The 25,182-nt window shown below is 41.7% G+C and overlaps 1 protein-coding gene across 4 annotated transcripts in view; it reads left to right on the plus strand.

Moving 5' to 3' along the window:
* Positions 1–5,700: 5,700 nt before the first annotated feature.
* Positions 5,701–25,182, plus strand: part of LOC138918304 (rho GTPase-activating protein 20-like) — a 97,304-nt gene continuing 77,822 nt past the window's right edge. For all 4 annotated transcript variants that reach the window (XM_070239302.1, XM_070239301.1, XM_070239303.1 and 1 more), the window contains exon 1: positions 5,701–5,943. The gene's annotated coding sequence lies outside the window, so the exon portion shown is untranslated. The remainder of the gene's footprint in view (positions 5,944–25,182) is intronic.

Raw genomic sequence — 25,182 nt, forward strand, 5'->3', positions numbered from 1 at the left:
ATGTTGATGGATTTTCCTTCTATACACATTTTATTTAGAGTTTTTATCACAAACAGATGCTGTATCTTTTCAAATGCTTTCTCTGCATCTATTGAGATGATCATGTGATTTTTATTCTTCATTTTGCTAATGTGGTGCATCACGTTGATAGATCTTGATCATGATGTATGATCTTTGTAATGTATTGTTGTATTCGATTTGCTAGTATTTTGTTGAGGATTTTTGCATCGATGTTCATCAGTGATATTGGCTTGTAATTTTCTTTTTTTGTGTTGTCCTTGTCTGGTTTTGGTATCAGGATAATGTTTGCTTCGTAGAAGGAGTTAGGAGGCCTCCCCTCCTCTTCAATCTTTTGCAAGAATTTGAGAAGGATAGGTATTAATTCTTCTTTGAATGTTTGGTAGAATTCACCAGGGAAGCCATCTGGTCCTGGACTTTTATCTTTCGGCAGGTTTTTGATTGCTGTTTTGATCTCCTTACTGGCGATCGGTCTATTCAAATATTCTACATCTTCTTTGTCCAGTTTTGGAAGGTTGTATGCTTCTAAGAATTTATCCATTTCTTCCAGATTATCCAATATGTTGGCATATAGCTTTTCATTCTCTTATTATCTTCTGTATTTCTGAGGTGTCCATTGTAATTTCTCCTCTTTCCTTTCTGATTTTATTTATTTGAGCCTTCTCTCTTTTTTCTTGGTGAGTCTAGCTAAGGGTTTGTCAATTTTGTTTATCTTTTCGAAGAACCAGCTCTTGGTTTCATTAATTTTTTCTATTTTTTTTAAAATCTCTATTTCGCTTATTTCTGCTCTGATTTTTATTATCTCCTTCCTTCTGCTCATTTTGGGCTTTGTTGTTGTTCTTTTTTCAGTACCTTTAGGTGCACTTTGAGATTGTCTATTTGAGATATTTCCTCTTTGTTGAGGTAGGCCTGAATTGCTATAAACTTCCCACGTAGAACCACTTTTGCTGTATCCCACAGATTTTGGCATGTGATGTTTTCATTTTCATTTTTTCTCCAGGAATTTTTAAATTTCTTCTTTGATTTCTTCATTGGCCCAATCATTGTTCAGTAGCATTTTGTTCAATCTCCACAGTTTTTGTTGCTTTTATGGTTTTCTTTCTGTAGTTGATTTCCAGTTTCATACCTTTGTGGTCAGAAAAGATGCATGGTATTATTTCAATCTTCTTAAATTTATTGAGCCTTGTTTTGTGGCCTAATATGTGATCAATCCTGGAGAAGGTTCCACGGGCATTTGAAAAGAATGTGTATTCAGTGGTTTTTGGATGGAATGTTCTGTATATATCTACTAAGTCCATCTGGTCTAATGTGTCCTTTAAGGTGAGTGTTTCCTTATTGATCTTCTGTTTGGATGATCTATCCATTGGTGTAAGTGGACTGTTAAAGTCCCCTACTATTATTGTGTTACTGTCTATTTCTCCTCTTATGTCTGTTAATAATTGCTTCATATATTTAGGTGCTCCTATGTTGGGTGCATAGATATTTACAAGTGTTATATTTTCTTGTTGGATTGTTCCCTTTATCATTATGTAGTGCCCGTCTTTGTCTCTTATTACAGTTTTTGAATTAATGTATATTTTCTCTGATATAAGCATTGCTACCCCTGCTTTCTTTTCTTTGCCATTTGCAAGAAATATCTTTTTCCATTCTTTCACTTTCAGTTTGTGAGTGTCTGTAGGTCTGAAGTGTGTCTCTTGTATGCAGCATATACATGGATCTTGATTTTTTATCCAGTTGGCCACCCTGTGCCATTTGATTGGAGCTTTTAGTCCAATTGACATTTAAAACAGCTATTGATAAGTATGTATTTATTGCCATTTTGTCACTTTTTTCTTTTTTGGGTGTTTTAGTGGTTCTTCTCAGTTCCTTTCTTTTTCTTTTGCTCTCTTCCCTTGTGGTTTGATGGCTATCTTTAGTAATATGTTAGATTTCTTCTGTCTTACCTTTTTTCCTGCTTGTTGTAGGTTTATGGTTTGTGGTTACCATGAGGATCATATTTAATATACTATGCATATAACAGTCTCTATTGAGTAGATAGACTCTTTAGCTTGACCTCTTTCTAAAAGTTCTACTTTTTCACTCCCCTCCCCTCTAGTTGGTTTTTGAAATTAAAGCATAAATTCAGTTATGCTGACATCTTCTTTTAAAATTCAAAAACAAAAGAAATAAAAATAAATAAAAGAAAAAGTTCACGCTTTTATCTCCTTAAGTTAATAATAAACTTTCTATTAATTGATGTACCTGTGGATTTCTTCTGCTATCTAAGACATTGGGTTTCTTTCTAATTTACACAATTTTTAATTGAAAATGTAAGATTACTTTTGTCTTATTTTCAGTAGATTTAAGAAAAAAAGAAAGCATGCTCCTGTTCAAGGTAGGAGGGGACTCATTACACGTCAATTATTTCTTAGACACATGAGAATCAAAACGAGGAAAGGAGCACATGATCAGCAGTATTAATGTCTTTAGAACAACAATAGATTGAGTCCCCTATTTTACTTAACATGATGCAGTAAATTATTTTTATGTCGAGGAACGAATTCTCATGGTCTTCATTTTCTGTGTGTGCCCTATGGGAGATTGGAGAGTTTGACGCATGCTTACAGCAGCTTCAGTGTATGTACTTAGAGCCCATGATTTCAGAAGTTTCCCCAGAGCTTGGAGCTGTTGATGAACCCAGACCACCATCAGGGTCCCTCTCTAGTCTTTCCTTGGGAGAGTTGTATCATGTTGTCACTTCCACGAATACCACTGCACAACTATCATGGTTCATAACCCTTGTAGAGGAATGGGCCAAGCCCAGGAACAGCACTTTCATTTCCTCCGACATCCAGAATTGTACCTGGATGGAGCTCCTGTGTGCACTCAGGAGGAGAGAAGACATTGCACGTTCCCATCATGTTCCTCCAGCTAAATCTGCACCTTCCAACTTTTGATCTTTAATGGTTCCTTGTAGCTTACAAGTAATCCGATGGTGAGTAGATTTCTAGATTTAGAAGCTCAACTCAGAAGTCTGCACTTTTCTTTGGCTTCTTGAATATAAAAAGCCATATGGAGTTCCTCAAAGAGAAAGAAAAAAAAGAAAGTGAGGAAATTTCTCCTTGATCTTGGAAAGTTTATGGACGATGACAGACATACCAAGACAGAGATCTACACACAAACACACACATCACAACATGTACTATTTACTTTTAACACACCAATAAATTTGTCAATGCAAAATGATGTTTAAAAGATGAAATATAAAAGAGCTGAGGATACATAATATGAAGAAACACAAACTAGAAGGATTTTGACGTTGAGACTGGTGTTTGTCAAAAGAGACTGAGATTTGTCAGGCAGATGTAAGAAAATGCAATCATAAATGTGAGTTTCATTTTGGAAAAAAATAGCATTGAAAAGGGTGTTCTCAGCCTCGTGGGGAGAGATGGGAAGGTATTAGCTCGTGACTGGGATGATCTAGGCCTGCAACCTGGACTGAAAACATTGAGCCCATTTCATATCTTCCGTAATTGTTGCCATGCTTTTTGTGAGCTTTAAACTCTTTCATCTTCAAGACTAAAAATGCTGTGGAAATAAACTAAAATCTTTAACCATATGGCCACTTATCCTCCAGGAAATGAAAAAGTTCATTCTGTTGACTTGTGGTTTGAGTGTGGGCATTTCTGAAGCAGCAGGTGCAGTTGGGGGCAACATTGTTCATATTGTTTGATCAGGACCCAGAGGGAAACATACATTTTAACCTGTGGCACACTGTCAGCACATAGACTCCCAAATACACACTTTGAACAAACGTTTTACAAAGCAATAAGAAGGAATGAGGTGTTGCTCATCTCTTCTCCCCTGCTGGAGTGATGTAACAGAAAGCCAGCTAAGACAAAAAGTTTAAATACTACCCAAAGTCTCATAATACAATACCCAAAATGTTCAGCTTTCAATCGAAAATAATTCTTCACACTAACAATCAGGAAAACATCACACAGTGAAGAAAGATAAACAATAGATGCCAACACAGACATGACAAAAATGTTAGAATTACCTATCTGACAATGATTAAAAGCAACTATTAGGAAAATAAATTAACACACATATGAATAAACTTGAAATAAATGGAATAATTGAAAGTCTCAGCAAGGAGATGCAAAATATGTGAAGCAAAACTGATATCGGTGAAAAGAGAAGTAGATCCACAAATACACCTTATGACTTCAATAAAGCCTTCTTAACATCTGATAAAAACCTCAACAGAAAGTCAGCAAGAATATAAGAGAACTCAACGTGATGAACTGATAAGATCCAAGCAACATTCATAGACACTAAATCCAACAACATAGAAGACGTATTAATTTAAAATGCACAAAAATATATAGACCAATATCCCTCACAATTATAGACATAAAATTCCTTAATATATTATCAAATTATATTTTGCGGTATATAAAATGAATTATATAGCATGTCCAACTGTGGATTACTGCAGGGATGCAAGCCTAGCTCAATATGAAAAATCAATCAACGTAATTAACCATATGAAAAGATTAAAGAAGAAAACTCACATGATCATATCAATCAATGTATAAAACAATTTGACAAAATTTAACACATGATTAAAAAAATCTCAGTATGTTAGGCATAAAGAACAGCCTCACCCTGATAAAATTGATCCACAGAAACCTACAGCTATCACTATCCCTAAGGAGGAAATATTTAACACTTTCCTGCTATCACTGAGAACAAGGCAAGGAGGCCCATCCTCACTACTCTTATTTAATATCATACTGGAAGTTCCAGTGAGTGCAATGAGACAAGTAAAGAAAAGACATGCATATAGAAAAAGAAGAAATGCAACCATGCCTTTTTTGCAAAGGACATGACTGCTTCCATAGAAATTTCCATGGAATCTACAAATGAAAATTTCTATAAGTAATAAGTGGCTTCACCAAATTTGGAGGCCACAAAATTAGTATACAAAAATCATTTGGATTTCAGTATACTAGCAATGACAGCATTGGCAGAAATTTAAAGTATATAGTCAGTTACTATTCTTCAAAGATGAAAAACTTAAGTGTAATTCTAAGAAATACACAAAAAATTTGTAGAAGTCTTGTACAGATCTTGGATTCTGAGAACTTTCAAATGCAGATGAAATTAATCAAAAAAAGTCGATCTAAATAAATGGAGAGACGCAGTACATTCGTGAGTCGGAAAATTTAGTATTGTAAAGAAGTCAATTTTCTTTTAAATTGATATATGTATTTAATATAATTCCCATCAAAATCTCAACAAGACATTTTGTAGATACAGAAAAAATTATGCGAAAATGTGTATGGAAAAGCTAAGGAGCATGCATAGCTAAAACACTTAAATAAGAGAATAAAGTGGGAGAAATAAGGCCACAAGCTTGTAAAAGTCAAAGTTACAGCGTTCAGAGCTGAATGGTTTTGGTAGAAGGATAGACGCAGATCAAGAGCACACGGTAGGCGTGGTTCGCGGCATTTGGGATGTCCATCACGCAGCCCTGCACAGCCCTCCTGCATTACTCACCGCGACCAGAGAGGGCGCTAAAGGAACTGGCCCTGAGGAGAGAAGCGGATTCCCCCGCCAGCCGGAAGTCCGTGGTGGGCGTGTCAGGGGCGTGGTCGGCGCTTGGAGGCGGGGCCGCAGCGGCCAGCCCCTCCCCCAGGGCCCTCAGAGCCGGCGGCGGCGGCGGCAGTTGGGCGTCAGCGGACTTGGCAGCGGGGACGTTGGCGGCAGCGGCCCCTCAGAGCCTGGACCCCGGTGAGGGCGCCGACCCCGGTCGTGTGTGGCAGGCGACAGTCGCGGGCGCTGAGCAGGGACCAGACTCCGCTCGCGCTCCTCGTCCTGAACGCGCTGACTGACTGGAAGGTGTGGCCGCCCCGCGTGCCCCCCGAGGAGGATGTGCAGGTTTGTCCTCAGGGACCGAGGGCTCCAGGTCCGGCCGAGGGGGCACAGGGCGGGGCTCAGGGCGTCCGAGTGGCTCCTGAGCCCGGAGTCAGTGGGTTTGGCTCATTTAACTTGAGGCTTTGGGAAGCACGAGGGTAAAATTGGGCGAATTGTGCAGGATTTCAACTCTAAACAGCCTTGTCATTTAGGTCTTTTGGGTAATATTGAAATTTCAAAAACTGCAGAAAGTAGTTTGTCAACGGCTTTATCATCGATTGATGTGATAGCGATCACGGAAAATCACTGTTTTGCAGTTGCATTTCCTGTCGGTGTCATTTGGGGCAGTTTTGAGAGAAAACTACAAACCATAGATGTGGTGGTTGAGAGGGTGGAACTGAAGGGCCGATGTCACTGACGTGAGAAGCTGGAGCAGGCGGATCAACGGTCAGAGAGCGGACCCGAGGGTCCCAGGGCCTGAGGGGGGGGGGGGGGCTGGGCGTTCATGTTCAATGGGAACAGGGTTTGTGTGAGATGGGGAATGTTCTGGAAAAGGGTAGTGGTCATGGCTGCACAGCATTGCGGATGGACTTAATGCCGCTGCGTGCACACTTAAAGACGGTCGGAACGGTAAATTTTGGGTTATACATATTTTACCATAATGAAAACAGATGATTAGGAGTGGAGAGCCGTGCTTTTTGTGCCAGCTTGTCCTCAAAATGCTCCTTCCCGCTTTCCTGCGATCAGTTGGAGCAGAGAGGATCTCCTTTCTAGATCCATTATGCCTCCCAGGAAGTTTATCGTGGAGATTTAAACAGTGTAATTTCTTTTAAGTCTTAATAAGTTTGCAAAGAAATTGGCTATCTGGGGTGAAAAGCCATAGGGAGTTAGGATTGGGGGAGAAAGGATTCCATCTTTCTTTCTTTCATATGGTAGTTCAAGTATTAGTTTTTGAGGCATCTCCATCCTGTTTTCCAAAGTGGCTACAACAGTTAACATCCCACCAGCAGTATATGAGGTTCTCCTTTCTCCACGTCCTAAAACACACTTGCTATTTCTTGTCTGTTTGAATAGCCATTCTGCTTGGGTGTGAGGGGGTATCTCACTGTAGCTTTGATTTGCATTTGCCTAATCTTTTCAAGTGCCTGTTGTTCATCTGTATATCTTCTTTGGAAAAATGTCTGTTCAGATCTTCTGCCCATTATTTAATTGGGTTTTACTGTTGATGTTGAGTTGTATGAATTCTTTATGTATTTTGGATACTAATCCAAATATTAATGCAAACATCTTCTCCTAACTTAGTTTGTCTTTGCATTTTGTTGATGGTTTCCTTTGCTATGCAGAAGCTTTTTAGTTTGATGTAGTCCCATGTGTTTATTTTTCCTTTTGTTACTCTTGCCTGAGGGTGCATGATATTCAAAAAGATACTAAAGCTGACATTTAAGAGTATATTGCTTGTGTTTTCTTCCAGGACTTTTATGATTTCAGATCTTACATTCAAGTCTTTAATCCATTTTGAGTTAATTTAGGTGTATGGTGTAAGATAATGGTCTACTTTCATTCTTTTCCATGTGACTGTCCAATTTTCACAACACCATTTTTTGAAGACTTTCCTTTCTCTCTTGTACGTTCTTGGTTCCTTTGTCGGAAATTAGCTGCCCATGGATGCGTGGTTTATTTCTGGGCTCTCAATTCTGTTCCATTGATCTGAGTGTCTGTTTTTCTGCCACTACCATGCTGTTTTGATTACTGTAGCTTTGTAGTCTATTTTGAATTCAGGAAGTGTGATACCTCCAGCTTTGTTCTTTTCTCTCAGGATTCCTTTGGCTATTCAGAGTTTTGTGTTGTTCCATATAAATTTTAGGATTCATCATTGTATTTCCATGAAAAATGTTGTTGAGATTCTCATTCACAGTGCATTGATTCTGCAGATTGCTTTATGTAATAAAGACATTTGAACTATGTTTATTCTTCCAGTACATGTACGTGGAATAGCTTTCCATTTCTTTATGTCTTCTTCAATTTCTTTCAATAGTGTCATATTTTTCACTGTATGGGTCTTTGACCTCCTTGGTTAAATTTATTTGTAGGTATTTTATTCACTTTTTTGAGACTGTAAATGGATTTTTATTTTTGATTTCTCTCTCTGCTAGTTCCTTGTTAGTGTATAGAAATACAACTGATTTTCATATGTTGATTTTGTACCCTGAAACTTTACTGTATTCATTAATTATTTCTAGTAGTTTTTGGTTAATTCTTTAGGGTTTTCTACATAGAAAATCATGCCATCCAAAACTAGTGACAGTTTAACTTCTTCCTTTCCAATTCAGATCCTTTTTATTTCTTTTTATTGCCTAAATTCTCTGGCTAGGACTTCTAATACTATGTGGAATATAATGGTGAGAGTGTACATCCTTGTCTCGTTCCTGTCTTTAAAGGAATAGCTTTCACTTTTTCACAAGTGAGTGTGATGTTGGCTGAGGGTTTGTGGTATATGGCCTTTTTTACATTCAGGTACTTTCCTTCTATTCCTACTTTATTGAGAGTCATTATCATAATTGGATATTGGATCTTGACAAGTGCTTTCTCTGCATCTATTGAGATGTTCATGAGTTTTTTATTCTTCATTTTGTTAATGTGGTGTCTCACATTGATTGTTTTGTGGATGATGTTGAACCATCCCTGCATCCCTGGAATAAATCCCAATTCATCATGGTGTATGATTCTTTTAATGTATTGTTGTATTTGATTTGCTAATATTTTGTTAGGGATTTTTGCGTCTGTGTTCATCAGCAATATCAGTCTGTAACTTTCCTTTTTCGCATTGTCCTTATCTGGCTTTAGTTTTAGGGTAATGTTGGCCTCATAAACTGAGTTAGGGAGTGTCCCATCCTCTTCAACTTTTTGGAAGAATTTCATAAGGATAAATATTAAGTCTTTGAAAGTTTGGTAGAATTCACCAGAGAAGCCATTTGGTCCTGGACTTTTGTTTTCTGGGAGGTGTGTCTTACTGCTTTAGCTTTCTTACTAGTGACTGATCTATTCAGGCTCTTTATTTCTTCTTGATTCAGCTGCAGGAGGTTATATGATTCTAAGAATTTATCTTATTCTTCTGGGTTATTCAATATTTTGGCATATGGCTTTTCTTAGTATTTTCAAATAATCTTTTCTATTTCTGTAGTATCTGTTGTAATTTCTCTTCTTTCATTTCTCATTTTATTTGAACATTCTTTTTTTATTTGTGAGTCTTGCTAAGGGTTTGTCAATTTTGTTTTTCTTTTTGAAGAAGCAGCTCTTATTTTCATGGATCCTTTGTTTTATTTTTTTAGTCTATATTTCATTTATGTCTGATCTGATTTTTATTATTTCCTTCCTTCTGCTGACTTTGGGCTTATTTGTCTTTTTTCTCCTACTTGTTTAGGTAGAGTTAGATTATTTATTTGAGATTTTTCCTGTTTTTTCTCCATACTGCTTTTACTGCATCCTGTAAGTTTTCGTATGTTGTGTTTTCAATTTCATTTGTCTCTGGGTGTTTTTTTTATTTCTCCTTTGATTTCTTCATTGATCCAATAGTTGTTCAGTAGCATGTAGTTTAGTCTCCATGTATTTGTGAGTTTTCTAGTTTTCTTCTCCTAGTTGATTTCTAATTTCACACCACTGTGGTCAGAAAAGATGCCTGATATGATTTCAATCTTCTTAAATTTATTGATGCTTATTTTCTTTTCCAACATATGGTCTATCTTTGAGAATGTTCCATGTGCACTTGAGAAGAATGTTTAGAATATCTATGCTGGTACTTTACAGTAGAATATTATATATAGAGAGAGAGAAAGTCCATCTGGTCTAGTGTTTGCTTTAATGCCAATGTTTCCTTGTTGACTTTCTGTCTGGATGATCTACCGATTATTGTAAGTAGGGTGTTAAAGTTCCCTACTATTATTCTGTTGCTGTCAATTTCTCTCTTTACTTCTGCTAATAGTTCCTTTATATCGTTTGGTGCTCCTATGTTTGATGCATACATATGAATATGTCATGTCTTCTGGGTGGAATGTCCCTTTTATCATTATAGAATGCTCACCTTTGTCTCTTGCTATCTTTTTTGGCTTGAAGTCTATTTCGTCTAATATAAGTGTGGTGACACCTACTGTCCTTCAGTTACTATTTGCTTGGAGTATTATCTTCCATCCATTCATTCTGAGCCTTTGTGTGTCTTTAGACCTGACTTAGCTCTCTTGGAGGCAGCATATTATTGGGTCTTGTCTTTTAATCTATCCAGCCACTCTGTGTCTTTTGATTGATGAATTCAATCTATTCCCATTTAGAGTGATTATTGATATGCGAGGGTTTAATACTGCTATTTTATCTATTGTTATCTGGTTGTTCTGTGTTTCCTTGTTTCTTTTTCCTTGTAATTCTGTCTGCAGTTTCAGTCAGCTGGGTTTTTGTGATGTTTTTCTCATTTTCCTTTTTATTTATGATTTATGACTCTGCTCTGATTTTCCAGTTTTGTGGTTAACATAAGGTTTGTATAAAAGATCTCCTAGATGAGAGGTCCTTTTTCTCCTGATAGCACTTTATCTCCATTAGCCTATGAAGATACTATCCTTTTCTTCATCCTGTTCTATGTTTTTATTGTCACAAATTATCCTTTATGTGTGGTGAGTTTGTTATATTAAAGTGGTTATAGTTATTTTTGTTGTGTTTTTTTTCCCATTTAGCCTTTATGGTATAACTGTTTACTTAGTATGATATAGAGTTGCAATTTTCTGATTCTGTCTGTGTCTTTATCACCAAGCTGAAATCTTGTCAACCTTTTCCTTTTAGTTTCAGGTACGATGCTCCTTTGAACTTTTCTTGTAAGGGAGGTCTACTGGTGATAAACTCTCTCAGATTTGTTTGTGAAAGCCTTTGTTTCTCCTTTATATCTGGAGGAGAACTTTGCTGGATAGAGTATTTTTGGCTGATAGTGTTTGTCTTTCAATATTTTGAATATATCATTCCACTCTCTCCTAGCCTGTAGAGTTTCTGCTGAAGAATTTGTTGATAGCTTCATGGGGGTTCCCTTTGTAAATTATTTTCATCTCTCTGGCCACCCTCAATATTCTTTCTCATCATTGACTTTTGACAGTTTTAATGTTACATGCCTTGGAGAGGTCTTTTTGCATTGAGATAATTAGGAGTTCTATTTCTTTCATGTACTGGTATATCCAGTTCTTTCCTCAGGGTTGGGAAATTCTCAGCTATTGTTTCTTTGACTAAGCTCTCTGCTCCTTTCTCACTCTCTTCTCCTTCTGGGATACCTGTTATCCTTATGTTGCTTTTCCTAATTGACTCATATATTCCTCATAGAATTTCTTTATTTTTTAAAAAATGTTAGTTCTCTCTCCTCTTCTACCTGAATCATTTCTATGTCTCTATCTTTGAGTTTGCTACTTCTCTCTTTGATATGGGCTGCTGTATTTCCAGTGCTTTCTGCTTTATTTTTCATCTCATTTATCATGTTCTTCTCCTGAATTTCTGTTTGTTTGTTTCTTTAAAGTTTCAGTCTCTTTGATGACGTACTCCTTCTCTTCATTAATTTTATTTCTGAGCTCATTGAATTGTCTGAGTTTTCTTCTAGCTCATTGAGTGTCTTCATGACAGCTATTTGAGTTCCCTGTCAGTCAGATGGCAGTCTTCCATGACTTCCAGTTTGATTTCTAGAGACTTCTCATTTCCTTTTTATTCTGCCTTGTTACTGTAGTTCTTCATGGAGCTTGATGAGTTGATTCTCTGCCAGTGCATTTGTGGCAGTAAACACCTTTCTTATTTGGGTAAGACTTTGGGTACTTTGATTCTAGGCTGCTTCTGCATGTTTTTGAGAGCCTGCACACTTCACCATCCACTGCCACTGCAGAGGCATTGTCAGTACCGTCCCTGTGCTGCTTGTGATTCCAAGGTTGTTGGTGCCTTGATGTTTATGATGTTCCTGCATTCTCAGGTGTCACCATCAGGGTGACCAGCCTGCAAACACTTCCTCTTCATTTGGAGTCTCCTGAGTGTCATATTTTCCCACTGGCTCTCCCTGGGCTTGGGTGAGGCTGCCCTGTGCTTCACTTGTGCTGCTGCTCCCAGGTTTTATGGCAGCATTGCTGCCAGGAGCAGTAGGTTCACAGGTGTCACTGTCACTGCTGGGTGACCAGGGTCTTGTATACATTCCCTGCTGCTGGTAGAGTGTGTGTCAGGAGTGCCACCACTGGGGGCTGGGTCGTGGGTTCTGCTGTGGCTCCTGAAGCCTCGGGTCTCAGGTGCCATTTGCCACTGCTGGAGAAAGGGCAAGGGCTAAGACATGAGTACCGTTGCTGCTCCTGCAGCATTTGGATGAGTTTGACTATTTTAGAAATCTCGTATAACTGGAACCGTGCCGTATTACAGTATTTGTCCTTCTGTGTCTGGCTTATTTCACTTAGCATAATGCCCCTTGAGGTTCATTCATGTTGTAGCATATGGCAGGATTTCCTTTTTGTTTTTTTGGTTCCTCACTGAATTATATTCCATTGCATGTATATATTATTTTTTCCTTACTGTTTCATTTGTCAGAGGACATTTACGTTGTTTCTACCTCATGAATATTGTGCGTAATGCTGCAATGAACACAGGAGTGAAATTTACTCTTTGTGATCCTGATTTCAATTTTTTAGATAAGTACCCAGAAGTGGGAGAGCGGCATCATATAGTAGTTGTACTTTTGGTTTTTGAGGAAACCCTGTACTATTTTCCACAGTGGCTGCATCACTTTACATCAAACATTTACCCATTTTTCAATCAGGTTATTTGACTTTTTCTGTTATGTCATAGGTGTTCTTTTATGTATTTTTTATAATAACCTCATATCAGATATATAGCTTACAAATATTCTTTTCCCATTCTATAAGTTGTCTTTTCACTTGCTGTTTCCTTTGCTGTGTATATTTTCAGATAATTGTGACCTCCCTTTTCTAATTTTTGTTTTTGTGTCCTGTGATTTGATGTCATGCCCAAGAAATGATTGCCAACACCAATGTCATTATCCCTTTTTCTGTTTTCTTCTAACACTTTTACAGTCTCCACTATTATATTTAATTCTAATCCACTTGGAAATCATTTCTGTGTATGGTGTTAGATCAGACTCCTCAGTTTTATTCTTTTGAATATGCATATTCAGTTTTCTGCAAACCTTTTTTGGAGAGCTATCGTTTCTCCATTGTGTATTCTTGGCAACCTTGTTGAAGATCAGTTGACCATCTATGCGTGACTTTATTTCTGGGCTCTCTATTCTGTTTCATTTGTATAGATGTCTGTCTTTCTTCCAGTGTAATACTTCATTGACTATTGTAGCTTTGCAATATGTTTTGAAATCAGGAATTATGAGACCTCCAGCTTTGTTCTTTCTCAACATTGTTTTTTTCTGTTTGAGGTATTTCATGGTTCCATGTAAAGTTTATGGTCAAGTATTTTTCTTTCTGTATCAGATAGCATTTGGATTTTGAAAGTAATTGCACTGAGTCTATATAACACCTTAGGTAGTATAGATGTTTTACCAATACTAATTTTTCCAATGGACATTGGATATCTTTCTGTTGATTTGTGTCTTTTTCAATTTATTTCATCAATGTTCTTTAGTTGTCACTGTGCAGATGTTTCAGTTCCTTGGTTAAATTTATTTCTAAGCATTTTATTCATTTTGATGTCATTGTAAATGGGATTGTTTTCCAAATTTCTTTTGCAGGTAGTGTGTTGTTAGTGTGTGCAAGCACAACTGACTTTTGTATTTTGTTTTTGTATTCTGAAAATGTTCTAAATTTGTTTGTTTATTCTAACAGGTTTTGGTGGAGTCTTTAGAGTTATCTATATATAATATCCTATCATCTGCAGAGACAGTTTTAACTGTTCCTTTCTGATTTGGATGTATTTTATTTCTTCTTCTTGCCTAATTGCTCTAGCCAGGACTTCCAGTGGTATAGTCAGTAGAAGTGGTGAGAGTGTGCATCCTTGTGTTCTTTCTGATCTTAGAGGAAAAACTTTCAGCTTTTCATCATCTGGTACAATGTTAGCTGTGATTCTGCCATATATGACCTTTATTATCTTGAGGTAGGGCCCTTCTATTTTGAGTTGGTTGAATTTTTTGGTCTTGTTTTTATCATGAAAGAGTGTTGAAACTTGTTGAATGCTTCTTATACATCAATTGAGAGGAACATGTGTTTTTTGTCCTTCATACTGTTAATGTACTATATTACACTGATTGATTTTCTTATGTTAAACCATCCTTGCATTCTAGCAAATATCTTACTTGTTCATAATGTGTAAATTTTTTAAGGTACAGTTGAATTTGGTTTGCTGGTATGTTTTTTTGGGGGGGAGGTTGGACTTTTGTGTAAATATTTATTAGGGATATTTTTGTGTTGTTTTGTTTATTGGTTTGTGTTTTCTTTATCTACATCTTATTTCATTGAAGATGGTATTTAAGGTGCTGGCTTTGGCCATTTTGGTGAGTTACTCGGTTTTCCTGCATTTATTTCATGTGTACATGTTATTGTACTTTGATTTTTCTCCTGTTATCCTGTCTCATGTCAACTTAATTCTTAGACTAACCAGAAGGACGTAGAGGGTAGAGGAATTGTCATCCTCCCCTACAGTGGGAACCCTGCCTGTCACTCTTCCCCAGGAAATACAGCACCTGACTCTTGGCTCCAGCTCCTCTGTGTGTTGAATTCAGGGATTTTGGGCTGGGTGTGTTCTCACTCTTTATATTCTCTGGAGGAGAGTGTTCAAGATTGGAATTAGGAAAGTGTACATTTTTCTAAATGGATACACAACTTAACACAACCAATTTGAATGAAGTTTCAAAAATATAAACTGAGGAATAAAAGAAAATTATAAGATGCATTTATAACTCTGCATAATGTATTGGAGAAGGGGACATGAAAAGTAGTGTCAAATATTCTGAGAAGAGTTAGACAGCCCATTTGTTGTCACCACATTCACAGAATCCTTGTGAACATACTTCTAGAGCAGCAGTGCTGGTTTCCCATCTTGGAGGACTCTTGGTATAAAGCTAAGAACTGTTCACCTGCAATCAAATCTGACCTCCCCACTGACAGAGTGACAAAATGGAGGACAAGGTGTCCATCAGCACAGAACCACTGAGATGGGTCATCATAGGATTATCAGAGTGAACATATGCCCCACACTGTGGCGCCCACCTGGTGTTCTCTATATAAGTGTGTTTTTATATCTTGTAGTGTATCATTGAAGAGTAAATAGTTTGAAAAATTGAATAGAGTGTCACAATAATTGTTCTCTGTTTCTGGAAACGAGCTATATGTAGGAAAAAGACCTGCACCCCAACTATAGTGGAGAGTGAAAATTTCAGAGTGAGAGGCCTAAAAGCTGACGTGATGGAAATAAATACAGTACATTTTTTTTTATTTGAAATACCAACCCACCCATTTCTACCCTTTCTGAGATGTCACCTGACATTTCTAGGACAAAGAACATAAAATTTGTTCCTATTTAAACGAAAAGTAGCAAATGGTATACATTTTCAGTATTAATATGAATAATTGCTGGGGCTGGCCCAGTGGCACAGCATTTAAGTTCGTGCACTCCACTTCAGTGTCCCAGGGTTTGCTGTTTCGGATCCCAGGCACGGACCTACGCATCACTTGTCAAGCTGTGCTATGGCAGGCCTTCTACATATAAAGTAGAGGAAGATGGGCACGGATGTTAGCTCAGGGCCAATCTTCCTCCGCAAAAAGAGGAGGATTGGCAGCAGATGTTAGCTCAGGGATAATCTTCCTCAAAAAAAAAAGAGATGAATAATTTCTGAGGCTCTAATATATAGCATGGTGACTATAGTTAATAATACATTGTTGAACACTTTAAACTTGTTAAGAGAGTAGATCTTAAGTATTCTCACCAAATACAAAAAGGTGATGGATGTGTTAATTAACTTATTGTGGTAATCATTTGAAAATGTGTGTGTACATATGTATTAAATCACCACATTTCACACCTTAAATATAATACAATATTTACTTGTTAATTATACCTCCACACATTTGGAAATAGAATCATTGGAAATTCCATTTGAAAAGCCATATTTATCTGAGTTATCAAATTATGTAAATTCTTCTCTAGTCATCTCTATATATTACCTACTTTTTCTCTCTATGCAACGGAGACTATGTATTTAGTGAACTTCCTATCTCTATGAATTCACTGAGAAATTTGTGTTCATTGTCACTGTGAAAGGCTAAATTATTCACTGAGAAATTAGTAAAGAAATATCACAATATTTTCACTAGTACAGTTCTGTTAGAGTGAACAGGTTGGGTAAAAAATTACATAATTACTTTGTAAATGGAGTATTTTAGATACAAAAAAGAGTAAGATTAAAGCTGTGTTCTAGTTAATAAATTGATGCTCAATCACACACGTTTATTATTTTTTAACGAAAACTATACATAGGAAGAGAAGTGATGATACACAAAATACACAGAACAGGTAAAAATTTTAGGACAAAAGTGAGAGAGTAGCCAAGTTTAAAGCAAAGTTGGTCTCTTTCATAGTACGAAATTCTTCAGTACGAATGCCCATCATGGCTGATTCACGACACATTTCTACCTATATTTGTGTGTGTGTGTGTGTGTGTGTGTGTGTGTGTGTGGAAGGGAGAGAGAAAGAAATAAAAGGAAAAGAGTAGGCAAAATACACCTTTCTGAATGTTTCCTTAAGAAGGTGCCTGGTGGGGATAAATAGAGGCAGCTGTGCAGGTCCCCGGACCTCTAGCATGACCCCTGCTCAAAGTAGCCCATCACCTCAGCTCCATCCGCTCTAATGTGTGGTCATTGTCATCTTCTGATGTGAGGGTCCCTGTGGGCCAGAGGATGGTGTGAAACCTCCCTTCTCCTGTCACTCAGCCATGGCTCAGTCACTCAAAGTCTGCTTTCCTTGTCTCCTGGGGTCTCAATCCTTAAGCCCCCTTCACTCCTCAGTCTCTCCCTCCTACAAGGGTCTCGGTTTCACCCTGGGGACGCTGCCCTCTTCATGGAGCCCCATCCCCTTAGGTCCCAGGGCTGCAGCCCCAGCGTCATCCTGGACAGCTGTGCTGAGAGGTGGGTCCCAGAGCAGCCGACCTCTGTCCTTCTGAGGATGAAGAACAGCCTCTTCTCAATACCTCCCTGCCTTGTTCCTGTTGATGGACCCCCATCCCCACCAGGGGGGACATGAGAGGCATGAAGGGGGAGGGTCGAGGGGCCTGCACCTGCCTCAGTGGAAAGTGGGGTCAGAGAGAGGGGGAGTGCCTCCACCTTCCCAAACAGTGAGACGTGGCTGGTCTCAGGGCCTTTGTCCTTCTGCTGTGAGAAAGCAGCACAAATTGTCCCTCTGGGGCCAGTTCTCAGGGCCCTGTGCTCCACTGTGTAACAACTGAAGGGGCATCAGAGAGCTCACCATGTGAGGAGGCCTCTCTATGACACTGAGGAGTCAGTGTGGGGAGGAGGTTGCAGCCCAGTGAAGGCCTGGGTGAGGGTCCCACCCCTTTATGAGGAGGGGACTGTGGAAAAGGCAATGCTTAGGGAGGCCCTGCCCTCCTGCAGTTGGGATGCTGACAGTGTATTCTGACATGGTGCAAAGCACACCAGGGCCAGCAGGGGGCACGGTGGGCATGTGTCTGAACCACATGCGATGAGATAGAGCTGTGACCCAAGCACCTGGCTGCTTAGCTGGTGCCCTCTGTTCAGTGACCCCTGGGCCCCAGCAGATCCTTCCTCCCAAGGTCCCAGAAGAGCCCATATCATAAGTTACCAGCTCCATGTCATCCAATGATAAACTCCAAGGCAAAGGGGATTGAATCTTGGTTCACAGACAGGCTGGGAGAGGTGAGGGGAGGAGAAGGGGAAACAATTTGGATGAAGGGCTCTTGCTCCCATCAGAGTGAGGGAAGGGATGAGGGATAGATAATTGGGCAGCCCTGTGTCATCTGGGGGAGGGAGAGAGAGCTCTGGGGTGTCTCTGTCATGGTCCAGACCCCTCTCCTCACCCTCCTCACTCACTCACAGGTGACTGGACTCTGGGGTCAGGTCAGGTCCCTAGGAGGATACAGGGACGTTTCCTTCCCCTTGGTGTCCAGCCTGGGGTGTGGGAAGGGCCCTGACTCTCCACCTCTGTGACTCTGTGTCCCTCATTTCAGGGTCCTGGGCACGGTCTTTGCTGACCCAGCCATCCTCGGTGTCAGGGACCCTGGACCAGGAGGTCACCATCTCCTGCTCCAGGAACAGCAACATTGGATCCCATAGTGTGTGTTGGTTCCAGCTGTCAGTGGTGCTGCCCCAAAACTCTGACTCTTGGAAGTACCAGGCCCTGAGAGATTCCAGATGATTCTCTGTCTCCAAGTCAGGCAACATGGTCTCTTTGACCATCTGTGGGCTCCAGCCTGAGGACGAGGTGATTGTTACTGTCACACATATGACAGAGACCTCAGTGTACTCAGTGCTGTGTGCCCACGAGGAAGTGAGACATAAACCACCCCCCTGGGGCCCCTGATCACACCTTCACTCCTCTGTGATTGACGTCACCTCTGTCACCAGCATCTGAGGGTCTGAGCCCCCTACATGGGTCTGTCGATCTGAGCATGTCCGTTCCTCTGATCCCCTGTAGACTGAGCCATTCCCATCGATGCACCCTCTGCCTGCTCATGTCCACACAGGCAGGAGCTCCTTTTCCAGGGCACCCAGTCTCTCCAGAGAGACAGTGATGGGGACAGAGGGAGGCGGACTCCAGTCATGTCAGAAACAAGAAGGACCTAGAGACTGCGCTGGAGCCAACACGGATCTCACACGATCCCAAGCTCCTGGTGTTAGGAAAATAAGTGTATTAAATTGTTGGGATCTAATTCTCATGAAAAACTGAAAGAGAAAATATTCTCCATTTTTGGACTTATAATCGATGATCTAATAAAATTCTGTGCATACTCTGCTGATGCAGCTGAAAGGCAAGCTGCTGTGGCCTCTTTGTAGTGACAGGGACATCCCTCAACACACACCCCCGGTGTCTAGAATCCCAGCTGCCCAGGTCCCTCTCTGACACCAGGAGCAGCTTCATGAAGAGCATCGGGACAACAGTCCTCCTCTAACCGGAGGGCCCAGGTGTGTCAGAGAGGCCGGGTGGGGTGGGGTCTGAGGGCATGTGGGACAGTGTGGGACAATCCTGAGATGGCCCCTCCCAGCTGGGAAGCCACCCAGGGCTCCAGGGGTTCAGCCATCAGTGTGCTCACTGGGCTGTGCTGACCTCCAGGACCCAGGGTCATCAAGAGCCAGGGCCTCCACCCCCTGGGTCAGCTCATCCCTCCTCTACTTCCATCTCCCTGTGAGGACCAGGGCAGGGAGGCCAGAGGCAGACAGAGAGCAAGGGCTGATTTGAGTGTATCCACTCCACCCCCGATGAAAGTTTCAGGAGATCCAGAGAGACTTAGGGCAGCTCCGTCTCCACAGCACAGCTCTAGGGCTCAGAGTCTGGGTCTCTCCCGTGCCCTGGGCTCCTCTCCTCCTCACCTCCTCACTCCCCACACAGATGAGAGTGTCTTACCCTCGGGATGGAGATCCACCCCCAGCTCTGCCCCACACCCCCACCCTCCTTCACAGTGAGCTGGGATCCTGCCCTCACACTCCTCTCTGTGCCCTACAGTGTCTGTGGCCCAGGCAGGGCTGACTCAGCCGCCCTCAGTGACCAAGTCCCCAGGACAGACGGCCACACTCACCTGCACTGGAAAGAGCAAAAATGTCGGCCATGAGGGGGCAGCGTGGCTGCAGCAGCAACCCCAAGACCATGTCCCCACACTCCTGACCAGCAGGAATAACATCTGGGCCTCTGGGGTCTCCGAGAGATTCTCTGGCTCCAGGTGAGGCAGTGTGGCCCCCTGAGCATCTCTGGGCTCCAGCCTGGAACGAGGCTGATTATTACTGCTCCGTGTGGGACAGCAGCCTCAGTGCGCACATGGGGCCCCAGGCCAGTGGGGAAGGAGACACAAACCCTGAGCTCCCCAGGCTCACCCAGCGCATGGGGACCTCCCAGAGCAGCATTCACTGCCAAGGAAAGGACAGTGACTGGGTTCCAGCTGACAATTGTGTGGCCTATTCAGGAGTATTAAAAATAATACAATAAGTGAAAATTTCATCTGCATGATTAACAAATGTATAGGCAACATCATTGTGAATGCATTTGTGGCTATATGAAAATGCACATTCATACACCTTAAAAATGTGTAATAAAGGATTTCAAGGTTTAAGTAAGAGAATATTAATTTTTCGAGATTTGTCTTTTCTATTCCATTTGGAGGTGCTGGCTTCCCCTGCTTAGAGGGTCCATCTCTCCGACCTCAAGTGGCCATCCACCAGCGTCACCAGCAACCAGCCTCCCCTCTTTTCCTGACCTCGGTACATGACCTGACCTCTGATTTGAAGGCTCTTCCAGTCTTTCCCAGGGTGATCACTTGACTCATCCCACAGATCCCAGCTTACATATCACAGCTTTGTCCAGGCTCCTTTGTCCCAATATCCCAGGGCACACCCCACATGCACACAGAGCCATGTGCACAACCCACAAGAAAACACAGAGCCATGTGCACAACCCACATGCACACAGGGCCGTGTCAGCATAGGTGTGTTCCTGTTGCGCCCTTTCACTGTCCTCTCACACACCGAGGTCAGTGTCTGCCACAGCAGGCAAAGTTGGAGCTCTAGGGTGGAATGGACAGAGACTGACAGTTTGAAAATAATTATAGTTTTTCATGAAAATAGAAGTGCAGGTGTGAGAGCATCACTGTCCCCATGTAATCCTAGAAGGCCTTTCTCATTCCACTCTCTTGGGAGTAACGTTGGGGAAGACTGCTGTAAAATCGAACACTCTGCGTGGTGTGCTTAGGGATGTCACAGCAGCTGCGGGATGGGCAGTCACCAGCAGGGGCAGCAATGGAGTGTCCTCAGACTTAGGAGAGGCAGGTGTTGGGTCAGACAGATGTTCAACCACTCAGTGGGCTCCAGGGCAGTTGGGCAACCTGTGTCCTCACTGATGTGGGACTTGCCTTCACCCGTGAGGCTTCCCGTGACCCTGTGAGCTCCTGGTTTTGGCTTCCTAACTGATGGCTTCCAATGTAGGTCATCGCCTCCTTTTTCCTCAGGGAGTCTTGAACAAGGTGGGGCTGACAGACCATTAGGAGCCCCAGTGCACTTCCAAGGAGGAAGTGGGCTCCTGGGAAGACTGTGCAGAAGACAAGACACAACTTGTGGGCGGAGTCCGCACAGTGGACCCTCAGGAGACAGAGCTCAGTGGCGCCTCAACCAAACCCGGAAGTCTTGTTCTTCCAGCTTCTGGTAGGGGACCTTTACAAGATTTTACGCACAGGACCTGCCTTCTCCTTGGTTCCACATGGAGCAGGTGCTGTGACACCAGACTCACAACGCCTGTCTCAGTGTGTTGGTCACTTGGGCAGAAAGTCCACACTTTCTGCCCTGGAAGTCTGCATGTGGCTTATTCTGGCTCTGAGACAGAAGCCCCATAAGTGTGATGACTGATGTTACTTGGGATGCAGTGTGAGTGGGATGCAGATGATTACCCCAGACCTCAGATGACTGCCTAATATCTTACAAGATGCTCTTCACTGCTGGGCAGGTGCACCAAGACCTCCCCTTTGCTCCCCCTGTTCCACTCACATGCCTCTGTCACTACCTGTTACCAGTAGTAGTGAGTGTTAGTGACTAGTCACTCACTGGGGTGATCTCTGCTGTCACTTCTTCACCGGGACCAGAGTATCTAAGGCCACAACATTCATTTGGATCATTAAGAATGTCTACTTCTTTGTTCCCATGAATTCTATGTCCAAACCATTGATATCATTACTTTAATTGGATTTTCTCATTCTTGCAGAATACTGTGGAATATTAATGGAGGTACATGGGCAAAGGGAATCACCTTTGCCTATTGCTGATCTTTTTGGAAATGCTGCCCTTTACCACTCCATTGACTAAGATGCTGCCACTAGGATTTCATTATACGTGTGTGAGAGAGTGTGTCTGGCCGTATTATAAATGTTTCTGTTTGTGGCTTTTAGTTTTATGTGGCTTTTATTAGGAATTGGTGCTAAATTTGGTCAAAATCCCTTCCAGTATCATTTGAGACTGTATGATCATATCTATCTATCTATATTTGTATTGTGTGTTATATTAAAATATTTCTTACTATTGCATACAACTTGCATCATTGGAATCAATGACACTTGGTAATAATTCATCAATTCATTAATCTAGTATTGAGCTCTCTTCGTTAATATTCTATTTAGAACATTTGTGTAATATCTAATGTTGTTCGTCTGCCATTTTTATTTTTCTGTAATTTAACTGTAACATGCATTATAACTGATATAACTGATCTCTAAAAGAACTGGCAAGTTTTCCATCCTTTTAAGTGTTATTTAAAAATAGAGCAAGTAGATTGGAACTCTCTGGTCTCTGATGTTTTTAGAGCTTCCATGTGAGAATATCTGTCTGTTCAGTCATTCTGTGGAGTGGGTCCATAACATTTTGTATTTCTGTATTAAAATAGGTAAGCTTACTTGTTTTATTTCCAGTAGAGCCAATTTTGATCCTTCCTAGAAAAGCACGTATTTTACCTATTTTTCACAGACATTATCTCTTGCATTTTCGGCATTTTTCATTTTTCCACATATGACCAGCAGGGGGTGATGTGGGACTGGCCTGTGGTCCCTACAGAGCGGCTCAGGGAGAATTTTTGCTCAAAGCAGCGTGGGTACCAGCAGAATGCACGGTTCCCTTCCCAGCATCTCCTCTACTACCACACGGATTCAGAGAAGAACCAGGCTCCAGGTCCCCAGCTGCTTCTCTGGATCCAAAGATGCCTCGGCCAACGCAAGGATTCGGCTCATCTCTGGGCAGCAGCCAGAGGATGAGGCTGATTATTACTGTGTGATTGTGCACAATAGGGCTTCTCACAGTGACACAGGCAGATGGGAAATTGGGACAAATACCTCAGCCCACTCAGGCACTTGGAATAGACGCTTCTGCAATTTTACAGTAACTTGTAGACGCAGTAGCTGTGCCTGGAAGTAGCTTCTGGTTCACATCGGCTGTCTTCCCAATTTTCCAGTCAATATACCTGCAATCTCAGGTAAACAAACACCAAAATGAAAACCAAACCAAACAAAATACAAATCTCATGATGACACTGCATCTTTGCCTGGTGACCCATGTGTGATAAAATGAGAGCCTTTGTAGCTGGGCTGTTTGTCATGAAAGATGGGAAATTAGCCTTTGCTAGATTTCTTCTTGTGGGAACCCAGGGTCCATCCAGCAGATACACAGTCCTCCACAGCAGGGACTCTGCTCTGTGAGGGGTCAGAGTGGAGACCTTCCCTCCCTCCCAGGCTCTTGTGCTCAGATCTGGCTGAGGCTCACTGTGTTCAAGCACAAAAGATTAAGATGTAAGATGTTGTGAGAAACATCCCAGGAGGAATTCCAGGCACAGAGCTGGCCTGACACACTTGCTGGGTGCCTGGACCTACGGTTGTGATGTCAGCAAGAAGGGGAGACTAAAATGGTGAGCCTGCAGCATGGAAGCTGGGTGAAGTATGTCCCACAGTTGTGACTTTCCTACCGCCGATCCCCCTCAGGGCACATGGGACTCCCTCCGGTGTGTGATCTGGAGCCTACAGGTACACACTTGAGTCCTTCTCTCCTCTTGTATCTCAGTGGACCTTTCCAATTAGACAAAGTGTAAGAGAATGACAGTGGAATATGAGCGAGCAGAAACTCCCTGATATGTGCATGAAGTCAATCCAACCCAGGAAGCTCTTTAGAAGGACCCAAACTGTCTCCTTTAAGGGAATCAACAGAAACATAGGTTACAATGGAAATCAGCATCAAGGATTCCCAGAAAGAGCCCCTAAGTGTGTGTCCTTGGACAGCAGGGGTTCCAGACCAATCTCCAGATCCAGGTCCGTAAAGATAACCTCCTTGACTACTGCAGGCTCCAGCCAGAGGATGAGGCTGATTGTCACTGTCAAACAGCTGCATGCAACCTTGATGCCAATCCTAGTCCGTGGGGAGTGAGATCCACTCCCCGATCTGACCTAACTCTCCTCTGTCCCTGCCTGGAGGCAACACCAGCCCAGATTTTGGCTTCTGCTGTCACTTGTGCTACTAAAACCAGAGGGACTGATGCTTTCTAGTCAGTCCACCTGTATGGATGCAAAAAAAAAAAAACAAACCCATTTTATTACTGGTTTTCCAATGCAAGCAAATCATTTTGTCGCCAGAACCTATACAAGCACCTCCCTGCCTCATGCATGCATGGAGAAGAGAAGTCAGCCAGCAAGAGCCAGGAGACCCAGGTCCTCCTCTGCTCAGTCCCCTACATGTCCCATGAGCCTGGCCCAGGCTTTGCTGATCATGCCCTGAGTTCTCACACCCATCACCTCCTCACTTTCCCAAGTTTAATCCCACAAATCTTACCGGTTTTACAGCTACAGATTTTTTGTGTGTTTATTTTATTTTGGAGGGGGAGATGTTTGAAAGCATCTCAGGTCATTGGGATCTAGAGCCTATGACCCAACCCTCCTTATCACAGAGAGCCCTGATATTACAAAACAATTTACAGACAGCCCTGTTCATTAATCACATCAGCATATGGAGCAGCTACCAAGTAAACCTGGTCAGGGCCCAGTGTGAGTTGTGTGACAGATCTTGGATGCCACTAAGTCAAGGAGAGAGGGCGGACCTCAAAAAAGAGAGATGCACATAGTAATGGTTTACTTATCAATCTTCAGACTAAAAACATTGACAAAACTTGACTAAAATAGGGAAAACTACCAGAAATCTATCACAGATTCAAAAGAAGAAAGAATAAATCTCCAGAACAGCCATTAAGGGCAAATGAGCCCAGAGTGATCAGCAGGAGGGAGGGCGCCTTTCTCCAACAGCGCCGTGTTCCAGTGGCCACTGGAGAAGGCATGACCAGCACTTGTGCAGTGGGGTTGGGGGGGTCTAACAGGAGTCCCTCACAACAACAACAGCAACAATAATGGTGACAACAACAACATAAATCAGCCTGTCAGGGTATCCCAGACAGATTTCTCACCAGTATGAACCAACAGAGTACACTGTAGAGTCTTAGGCCTTGAACTTGGTTTAAGATGCTCCAGACATATGGCAGAAGCAAAGTAAAATGTTGGGT

Source organism: Equus caballus, chromosome 17 (genome assembly GCF_041296265.1).
Source record: "Equus caballus isolate H_3958 breed thoroughbred chromosome 17, TB-T2T, whole genome shotgun sequence".
Lineage (NCBI taxonomy): Eukaryota > Metazoa > Chordata > Mammalia > Perissodactyla > Equidae > Equus > Equus caballus.